The following is a 20,717-nucleotide window of genomic DNA, read 5'->3' as shown; positions in this document are numbered from 1 at the left end:
GAGTGCATGTGTTTGTGCATGTGTAGATGTATCCATGCATGTATCAAAACATTCAGCAAAAAATAAACATATTCAATTATGGCAAAATTTCATCACCTGACTCCTTACTGTGTCAGCTACCTCACAGCAAAATAAATCTCTGGTATTAAGAAAGGATAAATAAGGGTTACAGGCACTAATTAATGCTAAGTTTGGGTAGTAAATTACTGGTACATAACTATCCTGCTGGAACTGGTTTCATGTGTATTAATTCCTACCCATGTTTAATAAAAAAGAGATGTTTAAACATAACCAAATGCAGGCTAACCAGCTTGAATTAACTATGGATATTGTGAAGAAAAAGTGCACACAAGGAATTTTTCCAATAATGGCAACAGGTCCTGGAACCACATTGGGTCATGCTATAGCTTCTCATTGTACACCACCATTTCTTAATATGAACACCCTCCAGCAGTTACCACAGAGTACGTGATACGGTGTAAATTCATGTCTTAGTCTGCCAGATGGCTTTTTTTTTTTTTTTTTTTTGGTATGACAATACTCCAATTTTCAGATCTAGCCTTTTATTTTTTTTTCTTTCTGAGTGACTCTGGAGAACCACAAGAAACAAAGTTTCTGCTTTTCAAGAATGTTGATTATTTGAAACAAACCCCACACTGATCAATATCAGAAATTCTCCGTTAAGGTGTAAGTTAGGTTTGCCAGTACTTGAGTAGACACAGTATGTACTATCAGAGCTAAAAAAAACCCCAAACAATTAAAACTGAAACAGGATTTTGTCTCTCTGGAAAGAATCAATGTAGTGACAGAGAGGCCTTTTCATTGCACTATGCACTAGGAAACTCATCATGTTAAGAAATACTGATGCTGGAGAAGTCTAATTAGAGTCATGACTGAATCCCTTTTCTTTCTGTAATGGAATATGACCAACATACTGAAATACAAGAATTCTTAATAGATGGGGCTTTCCCCCCCCCCCCCCCCCCCCCCCATTAGGACATAAAAACCACATAAGAGAAATTTCATTCTCGTTTATAAACTTATTTTCTTCACCTGGATGTTAACAAAAATTATTTTAACAGCTTTGATTGAAAGAAAGGATAGATTGTTTAATGGAGGATTTATACATTTCATTCAGTAGCTCTTAGAAATGTTGGACGAAACAATCAGCCCTATACATGTTTCTACATCTCACTCAAATGGACTTTTATACTTTATATACCCTTCCATATACTATTTAGACCATTTCAATGCATAATGTATTTTAAAAACTCCTTAGATAAGACACTCTAAATATTTCTAACTATAAACCAGCACTTACTGTTTAAAAGCTACTTAGAATTTGGGTTTACCTGTAGAAACAACTGTGATACACTGAAAAGGAAAATAAAACCATATGAGAAATATCAAAAATACATAATTTGCTAGTACCTCTCAGCTACTGACAAAATATATGCTGAAAGTTTTACTATATGCAGGCTTCAACTCATATCACTGAACTGATAACTTTTTTGTCCAAGTACACGTACTTTTCTTCTAGAAATACTGCTTTGGGGGTTGGTTTTCTTTTTTAAATGAAATATACATGTAGTAACATTCTATCTGGTACATCCAGAGTTTGCAAAACTCCTGGCTGAAATATTTAATAGTAGATGAATTCAATGGTACCTCAATAAAAGAGTAAATTAACATCATTATAAAAGCACATTCAAGGCACATCTTTCATTAGTTACATTTCTAATAAACACCTATTTCCCAGACACACAATACACAAATATTTTCAGTTCTATGTAAACTCTACAATAGTCTCAAATCTTCCCATTATACTATGACAGATAATGTGACCATGACACTGAAAGACTATTTTAAGTAACCTATTTTATCAGAGTTCTAATTTAGCTGTATGATTTCTATGCTACTGCATACTAGACATGAATATATTCTTTACCGGCAATGCTGTTTGTCTTTTAATTGAAGAAAGTGAGAAAGTGAAATATAACTTACTGGCTAATTTAGTTTGTAAGGCTGGCTGAAACTCTTCTTGCCCATGACTGACTAGGGCTCCCCCTATCTTTGCCAGGCACAATGCAAGCATTAGTCTAAACTACAGGGTCCCAATAGGACTTGTGAATGTGATCACCTCTTCTGAGGTGTTCAGGAAACACTTAATAGGCAGGACTTAATCATGCCCTTATATTGCTCTGAAAGCAAAGGTGCAACCCAAGAAAGCTGTCTCTGCTTCAAGCGGGCACACACAGTATTTGCTCCTGCTGCATATGAATAGAGTAATTTTAGATAAGGTATTAATTCTAAAATCACATTAAGACGTGGAACTCCTTTATATCAGACAAATTATTCAGATGAGGTAAAGAACCACTTTTCTTGATATCAAAGTCCTCTTTAGAAGTTTTCGTCCCTTGATTTTATTAATGTTTTCTAAATGCATTCTAAAAAGAATATTGAAAGTCTTTCTCGTTTCTTTTTTAACTGAAGACATTTATTGTTTGGGGAGTAATACCGAACAAATCAAATTCTTCAGTTAAGTTTGAGTTCTGCCTCTGAAAAGGATAATGCTTTTCTGAAACTGATTTTAAGGCCTAGCATGTGATAGCCTGATTTGGACAGAAGAAATGATACCTAAGTGATATCTACAAATTACATTAATCAGGTTTTTCACACACACACACATACGCATGTATATATAATGTTATTTGGGTATTTTCTGGAAATACTTGCAGATTTGCAGATTTGCAAATCAGGTCTGATTTGCAGAAGTGTTGAGTTTTCATCTCCAGTGCTGATGCCAGCCAAGCCCTTAGCTTCTAACATCAGGGAGTTAATATTGTTTGTCACTTGGACAAATGGCAAGATTGAATGCTCTGTGGTAAACAGTATTTGTAGCCATGCACTGAATGGGGAGTAAAGGAAACATAAAACAGCTGTTGTTCATCCACTGATTATCAATCATTCAGTGACCTGTTAAAGAGCAATCCCATGGAAAAAACAAACAAATGAAAACAACATAATTTTTCAAATAACATCATGTAATGATGCATTTACCTGAGGGCTTAGAATGAAGATTGCACAGGGAACCTCAAATCTCTCATTTCTGCGCCCTAGGTGTTGCACTGTGCTCTGTGGAACAAGGCAGGCTTCCAGGGAATTCCTGTGCATGCTGCCTCTTATGGCATCATAAAGAACTGAAGGGCCAGGTTTTGAGAGCTTTATAGCTATATTAGTACCATACTACACCTCTGCTAATAAATAATACTTCTCACAAGAAATAATGAGAAATAATTAGATCATCTCAGCTATTCTCCTTCTAGATCTGAAGGCAGCCAGGTTGCAGCAGGATCAGAGACAGCAGTGAAAGCTTTCTTACTGTTGATTATTGGGAGGAAAAGATACACTTTTTCATATTTTACTACGTTAAGTGATGTTTTAATTTTGATTTTTATTCCATAATTTTCTCATACACATACTAATCCACTGTTTATACAAGTAATAAGGCATTCTGCTTTCATGCAGTCTTGAAGGAGTAATGTTTTCCTTACGTATAGTGTATCAGATATAGAAGCAGAATGCCCTTTGAAGTCTCTGCTGCATTATGAAGAGATTGTGAAGGTTTTATTAAAATCACAGCTAGCAGGTCTGTCACTAAAATATTTTTTCTCTAGCTAAAATTTTCCAGTAGTTTCCAGGTATAGCAAAGCTACTTTATATTTCATTAAGAGAACTATCTAGAGGAAGAACAATTTTGGGTTTCACTGCGGATTTGCTAAGAAAAGAAAATAATTAATGTTTTTGTCTGAACAAATAAACCAAATCTTATTTCTTTAATAAGGTTCTTGACATTGTTTTGACTACAACCAAGAGATAATATATTCTTATCACAGAAAACTACTCATACTTCACTTCCATGAAATAAAAAATGCAGGAAATAAGAAGAATTGGAGATGGTTTTGTCAACTCATTCAGCCTTATCCTTCTAATTTAGCTATTTTCCCCATTTCGTATTCAGCCAAACATCTGTATGTGGTCGAATTAACATTATTTGTTCCAAAATATAGTAAAATAATAAAATCAAATTAATTTAATCAAGTCTAAAATGAAATTTGAAAATGTAAGCTCTATAAACTCTAGTTCAGATTAAAATAATACACAGAGGCCTTCCAACAAAACCTTCTATGCATCAGTTTTGAATGCTTCTGCTATTTCTGTATTCACCTAACCACAGAAATATCCGTATTTTTAAAGATTTATTTCTATTTTTATTTTGGAAATAGTGTAAAACATTTACTGGGTTTCTGTAACAGGTCTCTGGGTTAGGAACTGAAGAGAGAAAACTGTACCCTAATTTTCAATATAGGACTAACCTCAATTTTTAAATCCTTCTAGCTAAAATGCTTATACGAGCAGCCGTGTACTTACATCTCAAAGCAAGAACTTCCAAGGCTTATCACTTGCTACTTGACAAAATAATAGGAAGTACTTTACAAAGGGGTGAAATATGATAGTTGCAGCAAATACATCAAGACAACGTGTGACCTTACATATATTCTCTCTAAATGTACTATATATATCCTATGTACAGCTTTGTAAGTTGCATTAGAGAACACGTGACATTGAAACATGCATACTGTGGCTACAGTTTCCCATGGAGATAAGCTCTGGCAAGTGGCTGGTGCCTAAAAGAAGGCAGAAGAAACAAATGCAACAGTTTCACAGGAAAGAGTTTATATCATCTCTTCTTCATGTGGAATTCAAAATAAGATACTATTTATAACAGCTAACAATCTACAAGGAAAGGGTTCAGAAGTGGGGAGAGGGAGGGAGAAGGAGAGGGTGAAATGTTCCTCATTTAAATTAATTAGATCTCTCCCTTCTTCACCTGTTTCCATAACCACGTGTAAATGATTGTTTATTCTGGATGCTGTGAATAAATACTTTCATTTGCATTTTATTTTAATATTGCTTGGGATAAGAATGAATTCATATGAGTGAATAAGGTTTTGGGTGAGCTCTTTTTCACCCTAACGCTATGAAGACACAGCATCAGCTTAGTAAGTCTTAACTTGCTAAGCACTCCTAGATACTCCCCACAGAATTTTTCAGGATAACAGGGTATGTCCCTGAGAAGCTGAATGAGACTGACAGCTGCTTTCAGGTAAGTCACAAAATGCAATGACTAATAGTAATCCAGAAGGCTCTTGCTGTACAGGAAAAATGTGATAAACACCTTAAGTCTTGAGGGACGGCACACTGAGTTTGCCACAGAATTTTATATCAAAATATTTTTGTCAGTCTGGGCCTAAGGAAATAGCTCAAATGAAATCCAAAATTGGTCAGTAAAAAGGACAGAAGAAAGGAAAACACATTCAGATGAGTAAAGGAATAAGCCCAAGAAGAAGTTCTTCACAAGATTGGCAATTTCAATGATTCCGATCCCTTTAATTGAGTAGTCGAAGAACGCTCCATTTTTATTTGCTCAATTTTCCTACATATTGAGAGTAGAAGATTTAAGCGTTAACAGAAGAGAGCTGTGAAAGTTCCTCTTCAAAATGAAATAACCAAATATTAAAGTCTGTGTTCCGTAATCATGTTATATGGAGTTATGACTGTGAAGTTATTATATTCATTAAGCTTATTACTAAGTTCAGTGTACTAAAACAAACACTGGCGGGAAACACTTAAGATATATGTTTCCTATGCAATATGAGTGGTAATGAATTTTGAAAATTTGATAAAGTTATTATAGAATATTTTCAAAGTCTGGTAAAATGTTACTTTCTTCATTCCCTTCTCATGGCACTTAACTGTTATAATGAAACATGCTGATGACTGATATATTTAAAACTAAATTATTACAATTTTATATAAAATTATTTCATGTTATATGTTTTTTCCATTAAACAAAGTTTTAAGTCAGATAGTTTAAAATGGAAATTCAAGGAGAAATTTGATATATTTTTCCAAAAATGATTCAAATTATAGCCTCCCAAAATACAGCTTAAATTTCTCATGTTGTCTGAGTGCAAGTTTACATGTACACTCAGAAGAACTCTGGCCTGGTGAAACCGGGAAAAAATGATGGGCTACATCTTAGCTGCTGGCAATGCAGTGGTCTCCGTCTGCACTACGCTCCCTGCATAGTCAATGGAGAGGAACGAGTATTTGGTGAATGTGTATCACCTGAGGTGTTTAAGATTTCCACATTAGTTTGAGATTAATCTCAACTTAGAAATGAGAGAGGTAGGGTAATCAGATCAGCAAATATCAATACCTGAATGCCATCCAAGGCATATAAATGCTATTATAATTCAACTCATGGAACATGATATAACTCAGAGCACCATTCTCCAAAGACAACCTTCTTCGCACTTTCTAATTATTCTAACTTTGTGCACAAAAAAACCTCCAGACTTGTGTATTTGGCTGTACCTCACACTGGACATTACACTTGCACGTACTTCGTGTTTGGCTGGAGATTAAAACCAAAGGCAATAATTTTTTTACTGTATTACCTGGTGTTTGGAAAAGAGCTTTATTAAGAACATCTTTGTTTGTTGTTTCAACAGGCTTAGCAAATATTTTTCTTGATTACTGGTCTGATATTTGACAAACATCACAGGGACAACATTCCATGGCACTCTGGATAGAATATTCTTCATCTGGAAGGTTATTACTGCTCTCAAACTGATGAATAAAAGAACAATAATTCCCTATATATATATGGTTTTTCTGATATATGGCTTTCATTGTCCAGCAAAAGTGGAACATTAAGTTCTAGGACACAGCAATCAATTGGATTTTATTGTTCAATACAGTGATATTTAACCCAAGCCCAGAGTACTGCAAGCCACTCTTCCATAGCTTTCAAGGAGTTCTTCCATCCAGAGCCAGGGAAGTGTAGGGTCCTAAAGTTAATACGGAAGCTGTCTGAAGGGAAATTAAAATTGAAAACAAGCTCCAAAATGAATAAATACTAAACTGAATTCTGGGGGATTTTTTTGTTGCTACCAATATATAGTAATTGAGTACTTCAGAGATAAAATTCTGCTTAAAAAATCCTTCCGTAGTTGAGTGTAATTATTAATAGCTACAATGATAAAATACACTACGTATCTTACAGCACACGTAGTATTGTGTTTAGGAGCACTGGAGCGATGGTGGTTTTACTGCCATTATCCAGTTGGGCATTTTGGGTCAACATTTAGAAAACCATATTTTTTTTTACTGCGTTCATATTAATCACTTAACAAGTTTCTCTAGTGTCCATATAGGGGAAATTTTAATTTCTTCAATAGAATTTAGAAACTGCTTATCTAAAAAGTAGTTGCCGTTTATTTCTGTAACTTTCAGTTATTATGAGTTCCTAGTATAGGATTAAGATCTAACAAGACACATTCTAAAAAGCAATTGTATAAATCAATATTCACTAACCATCAATCTTATTATAAAATATTTATTATTTGCCAATGCAATTGTCACTCTTCATGCACATGCTAATCTCCCAGAGTTGTTTAGTTTTAGTCACAATAGCTAAGGAAAATACAAACATGCAGATGCACTTTTTTGTATATTCAGACATAAGTGTTCTGAAAAACTCATTTAAACGATATAAAATTGCAGATTTAGTCTACTGCAGATAGAATCAGAAATTTTTAATACATCAGGTACCTACTACTTTGCCAAATAAGTCTATTCTCTAATACTTTATAATGCCTTTTTTTTTTTATTTGTAGATGTTAGTGCAAGATTTTCAAAATAAGCTAAAACTAATAAACAAATACAATGACTAAAACTGTTTTCCCATTCAGCACAACTAATTTATTTTCATTACTTTAGTAACTTTCTTTGTTACGTATTTTATATTGGATGAGATGTTGCTTTTTCCAGAATGAAAGATTTCAGGTGTCCCATTTGGCTTTTTTATTAAATTAAAAAAAAACCCAACAAAACAAAACAAAAAACAAACCAAAGCTAAAACCAAAACCAAATCAACCAAATAAAACCCCCACTAAACAGAAATTTTTGGTTACGTTTTTAGAAGTTACACTTTCTCTTCTGACCAAGAAAAAAACCCGAGGGTTTTCTGTATTTAAAAAGCTCAGTCCATGTAGGGGGGATATTTAGCAACAAGTCTCCGAAGGATAAATGTAAGAATATTTTTAAGAGCTCTTCTAGACTGTGCTTTTTCTCTGCTCTTTCTGCAGCAACTATCAGGAATGAGTTTAGGATCAATCTATCTGACATGTTCGATAAGAAAAAATAAGAAAAGTCTCATGATTGTTTCTCTATCTTCTTTTATGATCCTCTATTATGGACCTCTCAGACCACAAATCAATGAAATCCTGTTATCTTACAATAGAGTTTAAAAATATCCGGAAAAGAACATAACCCATTGGTTCCCAACTGCAGACGAGGGTGGCAGGAGGCGCTAACAGACAGCACTTACTTAACTTACAGGGATAAGGGGGAAAAAAAAAAAAAGTACAATTCCTCTTAAAAATTTGATCAGACTACATTTCTGTTTCATTTAGTACCTCACAAAACACATATACATATATTTTTAAACACCTGGTTTAACTTTATGGGATTTACTAAGATTCCATGAAAAAAAACCCTGATACTCATCTAATCAAAATAGAGGATAAAATGACCAGGATAAGGAAATTTCATAAATGTTATTCACTCTTTATGCGACATGAAAGGTGGCTTGTCTTCAAGGCACCTCTCATCACCTGAGGAGGACTTAGACAAAAACTGTTGTTGATATCTGGATTAGCCTTTAAAGATTTTCCTGCCAATTCTAAAACAAATCTTGATATCGAGCTATGGCAGATGTTTACATTCTTAGCATATCTTGCCAAACAAGTTGACTTATCTACATTTTTAACATGTTTTCCTTACATTGACCCTATTTATTTTATACTTACAGTTACATCATTATGTAAAAGCCTCTAACTTTTTGTTTAGGCTATTTTTAAGTGGCAAAAAGGTAACTTTATTTACACCTGAACCACAAAATTTTCCCCCAATAATGAAGGCCGTAGGGAACAACATGATTTTCTTGTAATATATTCCTGGCTGTTTGTTTGGGTTTTTTTCCCCTGTTTGTCTGTACACAGCAATTTAAGATAGTAGTTATCAGCAAACAGGAAAACTTGGGGTTCTCCCACAAATATCGTTTGGTAAACACCAGAAAATAATGTCAAACAAGAAGTACCATGCAACCACTATACTAACAGGAATTGACAGGTAGCAAGGCTTCACAAAACTTTTCTCCCTTCCCTGAAATTTTAATGTAATGAAATACGACTTCTGGCCTGTACGAGCAGTACAACGTGACAAAGCATACCTATAATGGTTTGACCTAAAATGATTAATGCATCTAATTTGGAGAAAAATTCAGCCTAAAGGGAAAGAACTGAAATAAAAAAACCAAAAAACAAAACACCACAACACTTCCCCCAACTGATTTAAAACTTTTCCATGCTATTTTATCAAGCTGCTATATTTTACTTTAAAATATTGTTAATATGTAAAGAAAGCAACAACATGTTTTGCACGGGCTCTGGATTTGCTATTTGGTAGCTTGTTAAGGAAAAAGAGTATCTGTTGCTTCAGTGGGGAAAAATCTCTCTCAAATGTCACAGAAGACAAAATAAGCAACAGGGCAAGTATTTGCTCAAATAATACATATTTATACCAAAACCAAAAAGCTTCCCCAAAACAAACTTCATTATATATAGCCTGTTACTACAAGGTCTCATAGAATATCAGGCAACAGATGCATTCTGGGTTTGTAGTATGCCCCTTCTAAATTTTATGTTTGCTGTATTTGCAAATGGAAAAAAAAAACAAACTAAAAAACAACACAACAAAAAACCAAACAAACAAAAAATAAACAAAAAAACCCCACAAACAAACAAAAACCACAAACCACCCAAAAAACCCAAAATCCAACAAATATGGCCATAGTAAAACAAAAAGGCCAGAGAAGACTGAGGGGGGAAAGGGAGGACAGAGGGAGAAACCCAGATCATCGTAAGAGACATTTTCCAGAGATGCTATGGGCAGTCTGACTACAGACATAATTACAATAGCATTACTTTCAGGCAGCCTATTGCTAATGCCAATATAAAACAATTTGTGATGTTGGTTCTCTTGAATCATTTGAATTATTGAGTGAATAGTGCAGTGGGGAGAGAGAAAACTTCTTCCACCAAATTGCTCTCAGAGTGCAACCACATAACAGCTGTTTATAACAATGCATATTCTGGAAACCTGGTGAATGTCTATTTATTTTGAAATTTGGGGACAAAATTTACTTGATTTCCTTATTGCTAAATGACACAGCTATCACGAACTAGATCTCTGCCTCAGTAATACTACACAGCAACACCACTTTCACCAGGAGATTACTTCCATGTTCCTTATCATTAACACTTATTTTTTCAATTTAACCAAATATATTCCTATTCACTTAGTTAACAGGTCTTGGTCCATGCTAAGTGAGCATGGAGTTCAATAAGCAATATTGCCCAAATCAAGCCTGCTCCCAAGCTCTTTCAGTGGATATTTTGGGGCTCCCAGTGAAAGCAGCAAAGTTTTGCTTATCTTTTTCTAACAGCCAGATGTCTTTTGGCAAGAAATAAAGTATTAGCAACAATGAACACCATAACACAGGTATTTTTACTGTAGCTAAGAGGCAAAACCTTTAAAGCGAGCACACTGAACAGCTTAGCTAGATAGCAGGCCTGCTATTTTTAATTGCTGACATGATGAGTAATTTACTGTTCTATCAGTTTCTCATGTATTTTGAAGGTCCCCATACATCTTTATCAGATTTACCGCCCACATACTACACTCAGCCACCTTACCTTCCTAATACAAGTAAATCCAACTAATTCTGAGAGAAAATGCAGAATTCTAAAAATTATATTTATCCTATAGAAGAGTCTGACCTAGGATTAAAAACAGATTTCACAGTATATGGATGCTGTTTAGTACACTCTATGCAAGAGTTTTTTTCTTTTTTCATTGGAAGCATATAGGACTGTTACTTCTTGGCTCAAGATAAATGATTTCAGGTGTAATTTTTGAAAAATCAAGATACAGAAGATCTTTTGTGTAGAGATATCCTTCACTCTGAACCAGACTGCAGCCACTGCATTCTCAAGAATTTTAAAAGTTCATGTGTTATTGGTTCACTCCCAATCCAAAGTTTGACTCTATAAAAGTATTGCTATCTTTTCCACAAAGTTTTTTTTCAAAGGATTGCTTGGTTTCCTAACTCCTAACTGTGAATAAATTTTGATTAAGTAGCATCTACAGACCTTTTAAAAAGCCCCAGCAGTGTGCTACTACCGTTACTGTCATTTTTTCCCTTACTACTGAAATTTTCTATTTTTCTATTGCCCCTCATTGTCTGTTCTTCACCAAACACCTCATTTTCATCAGTGTAGTTTCACATATTTTGTTTCTTCTTTACAGCAGGAACAAAATCTATGAATTATGTATCCTTCTCTACTGCCTGCCACCCTGAACATTTCCTTGTAATTCCTAGCAATTAAGCCAGGTTCAGACTCTAGATTAACCAACAATAGCAGCCTCAAATTATCAGCAGCTATGCAAATAGAGCGCTAAATTTACAGAAAGCTTCAACAGGCAGGTCAGTAAAGGAGACAAGGGAATACTGGGACAGTCCATTAAAGCTAATGAGCTTGTTAAAGTAATTACTTTACATATTGGGTATAAATACTATCATGAACTTTTCTGATTTACTTTTCATTTATTCCTTTCCTGGGAAATTTTTCCTTCACTGGCAAAAAGCTTCACCACCCACCAGCACAGAGAGAAGAAAGAACAACTCTTAATTGTTTCCAAACACAAAATGTGATATTTTTCGTTTTCTTTTTCCTTAAAGACTGAAGTTAGTTTTGACACACACCACTGCCATGCAGTGCACTAGGCTGTGGTTCAGCCCAGGATGAGAGTAACCTGTCTGTCCCATGAAACAAATTTCACAACAAAAAACAACATTCAGATTTCTGTCTTCTGTGGAGTAAAGATGGCATTACTACTGCAGCAGAAATTGTGATCAAACTGCATGTGGTACATATTGTGGCATATAGTATCTATTACAGATAAAGAGCAATAGTTGGGAAGTAATGGCAATTAAAGGAGAGTTGCAGTATGTTTAAGATTGCTTTTAAGAATCGTAGACGAAGGTTAGGAAGGCATGAAAAAAACCCTACCCCCACCACCACCACCAAAAAATCCCACAAACACACTCAGGTCTCCAAAAACAGAGAGAGAAAAAGTGGGAAAGGGGAAAAAAACTCATTCAGTTCTTGCAATTTTTCTGCTTTGCATGAAGGAATGCAACTTGATGTGGCTAGGGACACAAACTAGGGTTTCTGATTATCTTGTAAGCCATTGGAGGGGAGGAAGGGGGAAGAGTTTTAAATTTAAGAGGGAAGAATAGATTGGAGGGTAGGGAACAAATTAAAATCTTAAAAAAAAAAAAACAAACCCCAAAAAAACCACCCGGGGCGGGGGAGGAACACAACGACAAACCTACAAAGATAGATTTCCAGAACATTACAGTAGCACATGCAATGACAAAAGCTACGGAAGTGATCAAAGAACAGAACAATTAAAAACTCAAAATCCTCTGAGTATGTGAACATTGACAGCCAGGAGCTGACAAAACCCTTCCTTAAAACAAAATGTACATAAAATATTCAGGAACACAAAACAGTTACGACTCAGAGATGGCAGCATTAATTATAACTTCTGAAACAATGAATGATTATTGTTCATTAAGAGCCGTGTCCTTTAAGGTAAGCTTTAACATCTGTGAATGGCAATTACATAGATACACACCAATAGACAGCTATGACAATGAAATTGAAGATCAATTGTAAAACTGTAGAAAGCTGCAGACTACAAGGCTACACTACTTGAGGTCTGTGCTGAACATACATATGAAAACACAGCTATTTTCTATTGAAAAAATTTATTTTGACAAATACAGAACCACAAAAGGCCTCCAGAACAGTGGAAAAATAGCAAAGATTGACAACTCACGCATTAGGAACAACTGATAGGTTATACTTCATATTTGGGAGTACCTTCTTCAATACTATTGTAAGTTAGAGGAACAAAGAACTAGAATTTGACTCTGAAGATTACTTATTGAAAAGATTTTTGCTATAAGTATAGTTATCTTGAAGGAAATTTGAATGTAAACATCGATTCACCATAGATTTTAATGAAAGAATTTGACAGATTTTATTGGGATTCAGTGTGGGATATTTCACAAAATATCACAGAAAGCTGGCATGCCAAAATAAAAGCAGCTAGCTTTCCATCATTCAATGTAAGCATCACTGTCAAACATGGATACATTTTCTAGGCTCTTTCTGCTTTTTCTCTATTGTGGGTATTCTTTTAGATAGACAGATCACCAAATCTTCTAACACAAAATAAAAACAACAACAAAACAAAAGACTTCCCAGCTTGAAAAAAATAAATAGTTTATGAAAAATAGCCCTCACAATTCTAATAAGACCTTGAGAAATTCTCAGTAGACAAAATAATGCAAGGAGAAATAGTTTTGTATGTCTTGACAGTAAGCGAGACTAAAAGGAAGTACCACAAATGCACAAGATATCAGCTGCTGCATTTAACTTGTCTAAACAAATCTGGTTATCAAGAATAATATGCAATTTAAAAAACAAGCTATGGCTTCAACTATAATAATTATAATCTTAACGCATGTAGGTAAGAGCAGGAAATCTAATGAAAGTCAGGACAGTTTGACAGCAGAAGCTTCATGAAAATACTGGGTTGGAAGGAATGAATTTGTAAACAGATTTATTTATTCAGAGAAGTCCACAGTGTTTTTTGGGTTTTGGGGTTTTTTGTGTGGGTTTTTTTTTTTTTAGAAAAGAAGGTGGAAGTATCAAGAGCATGAGTTAGCGATGACTTCAAATCATCTATTCACTCTATCTGCCAGTACCTGCAAGAACATGAAGCCAACTGACAGAAAGCACATTGTCAAACACTGCTTGTGCCTTTTCTGGGTGGACCATAGTGATTCAACAAGTGTTCAGCAACGTAAGTGCCTTAAGTGACATCTAAAGGCAGAAGAACGATTTATTCTTTCCCCCAGTTACATTTCAGAGCACCAAAATGAAGTGCTGAAATGCTACTGAAGTACTTGATACTCTATTTTTTGTACTCAATTTTCTTCACAGCGAAGTTTCAAGTTTCTGCTAAAGGCAATGACAGTATCTTAACTTCAGCAAAGATAGTACTACACAATATCCTACCAGTCCACCTAAACTCCATTTGCCCGACACTGCTGTATCAATGTACTATATCTTGCTACAGGAACTATTGTCTCCCCTACCTCTGAACATTTTCTTCCCTACTATTACATGGCTGCCTGATTTTTATTTTTTTTTTCTCCAGTCTGACCAGCATTTTCTGAATAAATTACCTATAGATCAACTAAACATAACGCAAGTTAGAATTCTGTTTAACTCACCGAAAAGCTGAAACTCACAAGTACTGCTAAAACTCAAATTTGGCACTGCTTGAGCCAGGTTATTACAGATATTTCTTCCAGGAAGCAACTAGATTTCTAATTTAGGTAAGATCAAGCAGTTCAGACTTTATTCTACAGGAGAATATAATTTCAGTGGTTCATTAGATTAAATCTTGTGAAAGATTACAATGCTACAAGAGACCTTATGAAGTTTAATTAGCTTCTATAAGCACATTTTAAAAACACTGCTGACACACCAGTAAAGTGTGGATTTGTCATCTTTCGTGATTGTAAATTACATCCCAAAGCTGTTAACAGGCTACTAGTCTCTTCAGTCAATTTCCATAGTAATATTAAATTGTGGTGGTAATGAACACTCACAAAATGCCATTATCAAGTTCACAAATCCTAAAATGCCTCGAATAATTCACTGAGATTGAACTTACACTAGACCATTTCCCAGGTGCTAAGGATAATGATAAAGTACCTTACCTATTACCAACCAACCCTTTCAGACGACAAGTGGAAGAATGCAGAACGGTGATGTATGTGCATGGTGCTTTTCACATAAAACAGATTTAATTATTTTTGGTGATGTCCTTATGGACAGATCAATCTAAAAGAAAGTAGTTCAATCAATGGGTCTTTGTGTTTTGCCACAGAACAATTTCCTCCATAATGGGAGTTTGAATTGGATATTTGCAGACTGTGCAAGAGGCTCTAGTAACTCTTAAAAATGCAGTGAAGATTATAAAATTGCCAGCATTACAAGTAATCTGGAACATTGCAATAGCAGCTCCAACACCTGAAGAATAGGGCAGAGATTTTTTTCATTTTTTCAATGTTTATTTTCAAAAAAGCAGTGCTCACTAATCAGTTGTTCAATGTAGGGCTTCACAAAATCAACTGTTATCTCAGACCTTTCACGATTATTTTCAGTACTGAGTATTTTCAGCAAGAATCGTATATTATGTACATGAAGTATACATATATACATGTATATTCAGTATTGTATATTTTCAGTAAGAATTGAGATATTATGTGTAACTATGCAACTATAGAGTATATATATGTAACTACAGTGTATGTATATATATATAGTACAATGTAACATATATAACTATATGTAACTAAAGCTTCCATGCCTTTAAAACTATCAAAGGTAATCTTGGTTGTGGTTTGTTTGATCCAAAGTTAGTGGAAAGCTAACTGTGGAACTTGGTCCTTTTGATAAATCTTATTTAGGATTTAACATAACCTGCTAGAATGAAATTCCAGGCTCCATCAGAAATCTCAGTTGTCCTACATACCCCTTTTTTTCAAACATGCTGTGACATAATACCTAGTACTTCATTATGTAATGTAAGTTTTGTGTCTATAAAATCATTTAAAGGTGCTAAATTTTGCTGTACCAAGAGCTGAAATCCTATTCTGTTTTTACATTTCCAGAAATAACACTCTTGTATTCATAATCTTAATTGTGTACCCTTACTCCAACTGTAAGCTTGATGCAATATTCCAGTTCCCAAACTGAGTATGAGGAAACATTTTAGCTGATATTCAAAATTCGAATTTGTTTCATTTCTGTATTAAAAATTTAGAATTGTAAATAAATGAGTAGACCTGTATGTAATTTTCTGTTTCTTTCTCATCTGTCTCCTATTTATTTAAAAAGCAAATAAATGAAACTAATTTTTGAAAGGTAGACATTTATGGTTAATACATATGTCAAAAAAAAAAAATCCAAAGAATACAGTGGTGCTTTCAAAGCAATTTAACTAAATGATGAGGTTAGTTCAATGAAAATCTATGCAGTCCATGTATAGAAAGGAATAGAACAATATGATATTTTGTATTTATCAGGTTGTAATGAAAATTATTCTGCATATGCAGGATTAAAATTTAATGTACAGTACTGTATTTATGAAACCTGAAATTACAATGTGCTAACAAAATGGCTAAATGATTATGGTAATATAAATTATGCCTAGAATTTTTTTTTTCCATTTGCATTAAAAATGCAGCATTACACTATGCTATATTTGTTGTAAAAATGATACTACAAATAATGCATTTTACTATAATTGCAAACATATTTCCCTTACCATTACTTTGTATTAAACATCTAACCCAGGAGAAATACCTTGTTACCCACACATGAAAAATTCTGGGGAATAACTCCCTTTACAGCAAGATTATCCCATTGGAAGGAAACACACACCAGCATTCATAAAGATGAAGGAAAAAACACAGACACACTGTCAATGTTGCAACTCAGATTTAGGATGTCAGAGAATCCACACACTTTTGTGTCCTGTCAGCTTTACCTCTGTAAATTCTAGATTCTTCTCATGTGTAACAAACGACTAAATTAAAAAAAAAAAAAGAAGTTATTCCTGTTTCGCTGATGTTACTGATGACCAGTTGAATACACTCACATTAATACAATTTTACAAGGTAACTCTCACTATAATGTTACATCAATTTTTGTAATAACTAGTAAAATGTGCAAAGTATGAGGTTAAGTCAAATATTCAGCACTTTCCCTAGTGTTTAATGAACTATCTTAACCTCTGACAAACATTATTAAATGAAAAGGAACAAAATGTTATTCAGTGAAAAGGAGCCAGTAAAGATAAAGAAACAAAGGTTTATATGATACTCTTGCTAGGTTTGGAAAAAGCCAAACAGAAGCAGTTAGAAGACAGTGTGCTGATCTTTAGGGCTGAAGAAAAATAAATGAGAACCACTGCTAAGATTTAAATCGATACTTTCTGAAAACTGGGGCTGCATAAGCATTAAATTTGTCATAGATAATTTTATTTGTGGATATGTTTTTCTCATTGTTAATCAGAAAAGGAAGCAGAACTGTAATTCAAAACTGAAGCACTAAAGTAAAGCAAATAGGGACATCCAATGAAAAAGATGGCATGTCAACCTGGAGATATCAGATACACGAGCAAAATGAAAATTCCCTACGAGTAGTTTTAGATGAGAAACTGTCTATAATTAATGAACATACCAAAATTGTGAGATTCCTCAAAGTAATAGATAGGACTAGCTACATCAGCAAAAAATCAAAATAGTAAGACTATTCAATTAGTTGAGAAAGCTGTCTGATGATGAGTTGTGAGTTTATGCGACAATGTGACAAAGACAATACTAAAATTTTAAAAAGTTTTAGTATATTCCAGATCTATGTTTGTAGAATTTTTTTACAGAAAAATATGTTTATAAAATGTACTTTGAAATTGTTAAATTTGCTTTATATGCAAGTGTAATTCACATATTTTCTAGGCAGAATCTCCAGGTCTTCTCCTTACTGAAGTGAATGTTTTTAGCAGTAAGTACTTAATCTGTCTCTGAGTAGTCTGTGGTTTACCAGAAGAACTCAAACCCTACAATTTGTGGGCTGATTCACATTGCCAAATAAAGGGGACCATGAGTCTCATTTCCCCATGGTAAAGAAGGAAATGAGTCACCTGTATCTTGGAAGAGTAGCCAAACTGAGATGATAATGATCAAACAGGAAAAGGACAGAAAGCACTAAATCACTCACACTCAGAAGAGGGAGTAAGTTTGAGCTTGCTTTTGGCTGTGCTAAACAGAGCAGCTGAGGCTGCTCACAGGCTGAGGCTATTTTAACGGGTTCCTCCCCCACAGTGTTTCCCACTTAACTAGTTGTCCCTGGCTCCTAACTCAGCATGTGGCTCTTGTGGTTCCCATCTGGAATAACCTTTCATCTCAAAAAAGGCAATCCTGCCTGAAAAGGATGCAAGATAATGTATGCTTCCTGTGTAGCAGCAGCAGACAGTTTGTTAAATTAAATTTGTGGGGTCAAATAGAGATGATCTATAGCAACTTACTGGCCAGCTAACTGCAGAATTTGTACTAAGAGCTTTTTTTAACTGGTGATCATGCTTCTGATGAAGTGAACTGAGATGGATCTAGACTGCAATTTCAGTGCGCTGAGCAGGCATCAAAAAAAAGATTTTTTTAAAAGGCTCATGTTTGATAGGGAGGGACATTCTAGGCACAAGCATAAATACATTTTTATAAATTCATTTTCAAATGTGAAGAACCAGCAACAAATCCAATAGGAATGTTTAGTGAGAAATACTGCAAAAGTATTTTGAGTTATATAAACAAGTAGCGATGACATTAAAGTAAATAAATTCAGGACTGCAAAATACTGAGAACTGGGATTAAAACACAGGGATGCCCAAAGCATCTATCCACTATGCTAGACCACAGCAGGAGTTTTACATTGTGCCTGTAGACCACTTCACTTGACACCTTCTCTTTCCTGCAAATGGGGAAGGAGTAGGGAGGGCAGGGAAGCGCATGATTATGATAGCAGCAACAAACCCACAACTGTCTACAAGCCAGTTTGTTTCCCAGGGATAGAGATACCCTTAGTACCCAGGGCTTTTCCCCCAAATCTTCCGCAGCAGAACATGGGAAAAAAGGAAGAAACAGACACTGGAATTATACCATATGTCAGCTAGTCCAAAACATACAGTCACATCCAACTTTGTCAGAGTTGAGACAAGAAATACAACACCTACTTATTTTCAATCCCTTTTCCTGAACAATTGCGACCTACTGCTGAGACTATACGTCATTCTGTAAGCTCTAAGGAAAGGCCAACCCTTTCGCTCCCAAGAGCTCTGAAGTGACAAAGTAGCCATTCCCCCCCACACCAGCCCCATACACTGAAAACAGTTGGGAGTTGCTGTTCAACTTCAGTATGAAAGGAAACATGGCCATTTGGGGTCTCCCAGCCTTGTACAATATCCTCTTCTGAGGCAGCAGGAGAAATGAAGGAGAAAGGATTAGGAATAAGTAATAGAAACAGTGGTTCAATCACTCCAACCTCATCCACACACAGCACAATTCAGAGGCTTCCCCCTCAATTCCTGAAACAATGCACTTGTTTAAAGACACTGACTAATGTTTCTGCTTTAGCAATGCTATCATTCAGTTATACTCTGCAGCGGACTAACACCAGTACTGTTGCCTTCTGCTAGACAACGTAGAAGGAAAAATGGATTTAAGCTTATGCATTTGAATATGTAAAAAAATCCTTATATAATCCTGATATTATTTTCCTGTTAAGCCATTCTATCTATAGTTACAAATTGTTTCTATGGGCATATTATTGACATTAAGATATTACTACTTTGTTATTTCCTTCTTTATTAAAAATGTTTCTCAAGGGAAAATTGTTTTCAGGGTCTTATTGTCCAGCTGGTGAACAGAAATTGCAGACTGGCCCATTAGGTATTAAATGCTAATTTTTTTTAAGGAGCTTAAGTTGCTTAAACCCAACAAGATTCTGACAACTACCATCCACCTAAAGCAAGAAACAGATGGAAAACAAAACGTGACATAAAGTGCTCTGGAAATAATTAGCTACCTGGCTGCAAGAAAAATTCACCTTCATCAAATTAAAATATTTAATTAACATTCCAGCTTAAAAAAACAACCAAACCCAACTATTTTAAAACTCTGTATCTTTAGCATCTAGCTAATATCTTTTTCCCTATCCTTTCATTATGTGAGAAAGCTTCAGCGTAAACAGCTGCTCCATGTGGCAAGTCAAATGACACCATCTCATCGCATGTCTAACAGTCTTTGACTGACGCTAGTTGTTAAGTCAGAGGTGCTGTACTAGGTGCAGGTTCAAAGGCGCTGCCGCGGGGGCTGCAGGGGCCGCTGTGCGGAGAGGCGGGCACTGCCCCGTGCCGGACACAGCCGGATCCAACCCACCCACCACAGGGCTCGGCTGAGCCGGCCCCGCAGCCCGGGGCGAGTGGTGGCTGGGGGGAAGTGTACTTAGTAGAGCACAAGAGTGAGGTAAAACAGGTTGAGAAACGACTCTGCGAACACAAAAGTAAGAGAAGGAGGGCGAGGCGATGCTCCAGGCAGTGGGGCAGGGATTCTCCATACAGGAGCAGATTTATCCTGAACGACTGCAGCTAATGGAAAGGACCCATGATGGAGCAGGGACGAAATGTGAAGTGGAAGGAGCGGCAGAGAGGAGTTGATAGAAACTGACCACAACCCCCATTCCACATCCCCCTGCACCACTCAAGGCTGGGGGGAGCACAGCAGAGGAGTCAGGAACGGAGCAAAGGTGAGCCTGGGAAGA

At 35.4% G+C, this 20,717-nt stretch overlaps 1 protein-coding gene across 4 annotated transcripts in view; it reads right to left on the bottom strand.

The window, feature by feature from the left end:
- CSMD1 (CUB and Sushi multiple domains 1) overlaps window positions 1-20,717 on the bottom strand; it is a 1,137,242-nt gene that overhangs the window by 434,451 nt on the left and 682,074 nt on the right. The window lies entirely within an intron of this gene.

This window comes from Strigops habroptila, chromosome 6 (genome assembly GCF_004027225.2).
Source record: "Strigops habroptila isolate Jane chromosome 6, bStrHab1.2.pri, whole genome shotgun sequence".
Taxonomy (NCBI): Eukaryota; Metazoa; Chordata; class Aves; order Psittaciformes; family Psittacidae; genus Strigops; species Strigops habroptila.
Note: the sequence above shows the minus strand (reverse complement) of the source record. Positions and strands in the feature narration are given on the sequence as shown.